The sequence below is a fragment of the Panthera uncia genome, chromosome A2 (genome assembly GCF_023721935.1).
Source record: "Panthera uncia isolate 11264 chromosome A2, Puncia_PCG_1.0, whole genome shotgun sequence".
NCBI classification, from domain to species: Eukaryota; Metazoa; Chordata; class Mammalia; order Carnivora; family Felidae; genus Panthera; species Panthera uncia.
In genome coordinates this window covers 75,163,697-75,170,361 of record NC_064816.1, presented here as the reverse complement: position 1 = coordinate 75,170,361, position 6,665 = coordinate 75,163,697, and positions in this window count along the sequence as shown.

Here is a 6,665-nt window from a genome sequence, read left to right as displayed (position 1 = left end):
CGCTACTGACAGTTCTCTCAGCTCAGAGGAGCTCCCACTTGCCTGAGGAGCTGGTAGCGGCTGGCAGAGCAAGTGAGATCTGATTAGGCAACCAGATAGCTTTATGTAAAGGTTTTTGATCCTAGAAAAACAAGTGTTTAAACAATAGCATCTCATTGAAGGCATAAGTGTCTAAAATCTGGGAAGAATGTTCAGATGACTATCACATTGACTGGCAACACTGGTCATTTTCTGATTTGTTCTTCAAATCTGAGCTAAGACTGAGAAGCTCTGGGCACAACGTGTTCCCCTCTCTACCAGGGCTGTTATGGAAAATAATACTTGTAATGCAAAACTGTCCTTTCTGAGGTAGTCATGTTGAGTCCTACCCGTGGTACTATAATTATGGCTGAGTTATCAACATAATTTGTCATTATTTTGCTTTCTCTTTGCTGTTTATAAAATGTGTGCCAGGTTATGATACTTGGAATTTAAGGATGTCAAGAGGAGAGAGGGAATCTGTTTTAGGGAAATCATATGGTTGTCTAACCATAACATTCCTTTGTGTTTGTCAATGGTAATACAAAGTTCTGGTCATTGTATTGGGAAGATGAGGCTTTGTAACTCATTCTCAACCCATATTTGTCTCAACCCATATCCTGAAAAGATAGTGTTTATGACTGACGAGTTCAAAACCTGAATTTTGCCAACAAACAGTTCTATTCACTGATGGATTTAACAATCATTTCAGAAAAATGTAAAAACCACTGTAAGTTTATTTAAATTGTGCGATAGATTAACTCAGTGGGCCTAGTAAATTAATCTCAAAATAATTAAACTGAAGTATTTTTAAATTTAATTTTTTTATTTGTTTTTAAAGTGTATTTATTTGAGAGAGAGAGAGAGAGTACACGAGTGGGGAAGAGGCAGAGAGAGAGAGGGACAGAATCCTAAGCAGTCTCCACACTGTCAGCACAGAGCCCAATGTGGGGCGTGATCACACAAATCGTGATCACAAATGACCTGAGCCGAAATCAAGAGTCAGATGCTTAACCAACTAAGCCACCCAGATGCCCCTTAAATTTTAATTTTTTTTTCATGTTTTTATTTATTTTTGAGAGAGAAGGAGACAGAGCACGAGTGGGGGAGGGACAGAGAGAAAGACACAGAATCCAAAGCAGGCTCCAGGCTCTAAGCTGTCAGCACAGAGCCTGACGCGGGGTTCAAACCCATAAACCGTGAGATCATGACGTGGCCGAAGTCAGACACTTAACTGACTGAGCTACCCAGGTACCCCTAACTTTTAAAATAGTTTTAGGGGCACGTGGGTGGCTCAGTCAGGTGAACGTCCGACTTTGGCTCAGGTTGTGATCTCATGGTTCGTGAGTTCGAGCCCCACATCAGGCTCACTGCTGTCAGTGCAGAGCCTGCTTCAGATCTTCTGTCCCCCTGTCCCTCTGCCCCTCCCCCACATGCATGCACGCACTCTCTCTCAAAAGTAAATAAAACATTTAAAAATAAATAAAATAATTTTAGATTTACAGAAAAGTTGCAAAGTAGAGTCCCTATTTATACTTCACCCAGTTTTCCCAGTGTTAACATCTTCTATAACCAAGAGATATGCATCAAAACAAGGATATTAACATTGGTATATTTCTATTAACTAAACTGCAGAATTTTTCAAACCTCACCAGTTGTCCACTAATGTCTTTTTACTACTTCAGGATCCAATCTAGGGTACATTTAATTTAATGAGATCTTTTTGGAAAGGGTGTTCAGGAGTGGAGGGAAATGAATAAGGCAAAATCATTTTCCATTCTGTTGAAAACTGAACAAAATGCACGAGGATTCAGTATATGCAAATTACTTTGACCTCAGTGGTCTGCTGCTCAATGGCTACCTGGGTGTCAGCACCTGCCTTACCTGGGTTGGCTCCCTTAGGTCTTAGCGTCCCAACTGGTGGCAGTGACCCACAGTGGCATATGGTCGTTCCCAGTGAATATGGTGTCTGCTCTCATAGTCCTGGGCTCAACGCCACCCGTTGCACTAAATGCAAGTTTCTGGAGAGCAAGGGAGCAGAGCCGTCTTGCTGCTCTACAGTCCATTAGAGCTGCGATTACAATACAGTGGTTAACAGCAGGACTGTGTTGTCAGACTCGTAGGCTTAAACCCTGACTCTACTTTGTCACTTTCGGCAAGGGGTTGAATCTTCCTAACTCATTTCCATTTTGCAGAGAGGAAGTGAGAGTTGTAGTGAGGTTTAAATTTTCTAATTTTCAGAGATTATATGGAAGAGTGCCTGGTACAGAGTCATTACTTACTAAATGTTACCTGTTATGATCACAGTGTTCCAGAAACCATGGGTGACAGTCTCCCAATCGGGTGGCTTGAGAAACAACCAAGACTCAATGCTAGAGCCAAAGTCATTTAAGGAGATCAAACTTTTATTTATTGACTAGAAGAGGATGAGAGGTCTAAGGAAGACCATTCCATGGATAAAAGGAAAGAAATATGAAACTTGGGAATAGAATTCTAGAAAGCAAAGAAAATGACATTTTTCACTACTGCGGATCCCATGGGGCGGAGATCATGCTGATCCTCTTTGTGAGGGCCCGACTTTAATCTCTTTGTGCCTGAAGTGGGCACAGACCTTATCACCATTTTAAGCCTAGCTCATGTTTAAGCAATGAATAAGCAGGAGAAATGTTATAACTTGTAGAGGTGAATTTTACAATAATAATCATAAGGTCTCTAAAGAGAAAAGGCTTATTGCGTAATAGCTTTTATAACATAACTTGGAACTTGCATAGTGTTTGGCATTTTTCAGAGGCCTTTCATGCTCCCTTTCTTCATGTGACTCTTGAGCTAAAGGAAGGTGTAGGAATTACGATCCACACTTTGTTGAAACAGAAGCTCAGAGCGACGAGAGCATATCAGAAAGGGCTTCGTCGTGAAAATGACACGGCACTGAAGCTTGAGAGATGTGGAGGGGGTTCTCCAGGTGGATGGGAGGGGCGTCCAGGTAGAAGTGCGGCAGAAGGTAGGGAATAGTGTTAGAGGAGAGGGGAGTTCTTCTGTGGGACCAAATACCTAAAGAGATCTGATGCTTTGACTGAGGAGAGCAATGTAGAGGCAGGCCTTTATATGCCAGGCTAGGATTTTGGACGTTATTCTCTGGCAGTGAGTTGCTTTGAGGCAAGAAGAATAACATGATCAGGTTTCAGTTTAGGAACACCACTCTGGCAATAGTATAAAAGATAAACTCAAAAGATATTTAGTGGATAGGTTCAAGATAGCTATTTTTTAAATTTTTTTTAAGTTTATTTATTTTGAGAGAGAGAGACAGAGCGCACATGCGAGTGGGGGAGGGACAGAGAGAGAGAGAAAGAGAGAACCCCAAGCAGACTCCTCACTGCCAGTGAAGAGCCCCACACAGGGCCTGAACTCATGAAGCTCTGAGATCATGACCTGAGCCGAAAGTCGTATGCTTAACCAACTGAGCCACCCAGGCGCCCCTCAAGATAGCTGACATTTTCTAAACCTTGAGGCATGAGATCCCAGGTCCCAGATGGGTGACAACGAGAAGTAGACAGCCAGGTTAGCGCCAGCAGCACAATACTGCCTGCAACAAAAGCACAAGATTCAGGTGCAGAAACCTCTTGTTCCTCCTCTGGCGTTATCAGATCTAGAAATTTTCCTGAAGCATTACCATTTAATTTCCTTTTGCTTACCTCTGTGTAATGGGAGTACAGTATTTGTATAGCATCAACTGAAATATGTTAATTAACATCAATGGAGTACTTCCAACAACAAATCAGGACTTGGGAATGAAGACAAATGTGAAGATGTCATAGGCTGGTCCCAGAATCATATCCAGGATAGAGAGTTCAGCAGGCTGCCTAAGATATGTAGCAGGGTGGATATGGAGATTTAAAAAAAATTTTTTTAACGTTTTATTTATTTTTGAGATAGGGAGAGACAGAGCATGAACAGGGGAGGGTCAGAGAGAGGGAGACACAGAATCTGAAACAGGCTCCAGGCTCTGAGCTGTCAGCACAGAGCCCGACGCGGGGCTCGAACTCACAGACCGCGAGATCATGACCTCAGCCGAAGTCAGACGGTTAACCCACTGAGCCACCCAGGCGCCCCGATATGGAGATTTTAGAATCCAATTTTTAGCCGCTTCTATCATAAGTGATTATTCAAAGGACTTCTACATTTTATCGTCTCCCTGGAAAGTAGAGTCCCCCAAAGATTTATACAGAGATTTCAAGTTTAATATTGTATTATACCCAGGGATCTCTCATGAAATCTGGTAAGAAACAAAGCAAAATGTCCACTAGTTCTGTATGGATGGTTTGTTTATTTTATTTGCAAGTGCAGAGAACTGACTTCCTGCCGGGGAGAGAACATGGTGTGATAGATCTGGGACAGTAAACTGAGTGGGTGAAATTCTTTGTTCTTAGCATGCCGGTTGGGATAGCTGCAGGACCTAAATTTTCTGTATCTAACAGGAAAGCCAAAGAAATGTCCTTCCCTCCTGATTCTGGCCCTATGGATTTGTGTCAGGGCCTCCATGTTCTTCTGAGTGACATTGTAGCATTTATTAAGAGAGAACAGGTTACCACAGGTGACCACTTTCAAAGCTGACCAGTCGTATGTTCAGGAAGCCTGTAATCTTATCAACAACAAAAATCAATTTTCTAACATGATGTGAAAACGGTAAGTAAAGAAATGCCTGAGTGGGAGCTGGCCAGGGAAATTCTGATGCTAACGAAATTTTGGCAATGGAAGTTTGTTTACAATTCTCTTGGAGGCAGAAGAAAGTAGTTTATACAGTAACTTGGTTTCTAGAAAGTTAACTGTAAATGTAATTTTTGCAAATGGAATTTTATTTTAAATATACTTCAGGAGTTAGCCATTTAAAGGATTCTTTTGGAGAACCTCCTTGTGATCATTCTTTATACTTCATAGTTTTGTATTTTTTACTCTTTGCCCATACCATTTTTTTTTTTAAAACAACAATCATTTGTAATTTTCTTTTCTTTCTTAAAGAGAGGCTAGGTTTCAGTGAGGAAGGACCCATTTAAAAACTTTTTTTCTTTTAAGTTTATTCATTTCTTTTGGGAGAGAGAGAGAGAGAGGGAGGGAGAAAACAAGCAGGGGAGGGGCAGAGAGAGAGAGGGAGAGAGAGAATCCTAAGCAGGCTCTGTGCTGCCCCTGTAATTTTCTTACAAGCTAAATAAATTGGTTTTTCCTTTCTGAAACACTTCTTTGATTATTTTTGTTTGTTTTGTTTTTTAGATAAAAGCAAGGTTTTGTTTGTGTTTAAACTCCTCTGCTTTCTTATTTCTCAATTTTTTTTTCATTTCCTACAATGACCGTATGGTAAGAAGTCTAAAGATTTATCTATTTTGATTTTTTAAAATATTTTTATTTAATAAATTTTTTTAGTGGTTTTTAGTGTTTTGAGAGAGAGACAGAGTGTGAGCAGGACAGGGGCAGAGAGAGGAAGACACAGAATCTGAAGCAGGCTCCAGACTCTGAGCTGTCAGCACAGAGCCTGACATGGGGCTTTAACTCACGAACCTCAAGATCATGACCTGAGCTAAAGTTGGATGCTTAATCGACTGAGCCACCCAGGTGCCCCAGTTTTGATTTTTTTTTATCAAGGCAAAACCCTGAGAGAAAGAGGAAAGCCCCAACTACCCTACTACCCGCCTATGAAAATATATATACATCCTACTGCACTGTCACAGGAATCCTGAAATGCCATCATAATACTTTATCTTAATAAAGCTTCACATTTTATTTTTTAAATACTTTATTTATTTACTTATTTTTAAGTTTATTTATTTATTTATTTATTGAGAAAACAGAGAGAGCACGTGAGCAGGGAAGGGGCACACAGAGAGTGGGAGAGAGAGAATCCCAAGCAGGCTCTGCTCTGTCGGCACAGAGCCCCATGCGGGGCTCAAACTCAGGAACCATGAGATCAGGACCTGAACTGAAACCAAGAGTCAGACACTTAACTGACTGAGCCACCCAATCATTCCTAAAGATTTTAAGTAATCCCTATACCCAACATGGGGTTCGAACCCACAACCCTGAGATCAAGATTCACAGTCTCCACTGACTGAGCCAGCCAGGTGCCCCTCCTGCTTCACATTTTAAAATACAAACACCCTGGAGAATTATTGCATTAAGTGGTCTATTACAGCATAACATTTTAATGGAAAATTATCTGATTATTTTTCTCCTGGCAGTGAGAAAAATGGGAATTTTAATGGGAGCGTAGGAAAAAAAGGGTAATCTTAGAATCTGGGGCACCATCCTAGAAAGACAGGCTTAACTAAAGGAAAAAGTTCTAAGCTGCCAAGAAGTTGCAGAAGGGATACAAGTGCCTGGGAAGTATGCTGGAGAAGCTGTTCAGTACTAAAGGAAAGGCAAATGGAAAGCAGAATTAAAGTAAACTTGGATTCCTGCACAATTTAATTTAAGGAAGACTGGATTTTCTTAGCACATTTGATTTCAGTAGTTGCCAACCATTTGAGAAGAAAGACATGAAAAGAGACCTATTCCTTCCAATATTTATTGATCACCCATATGGACCAGGCATTTGCTAAGTCCTAATCATACAGAGTGGAACCAGATATTTTTGTCCTCTGAGAATGTATATTCTGAAA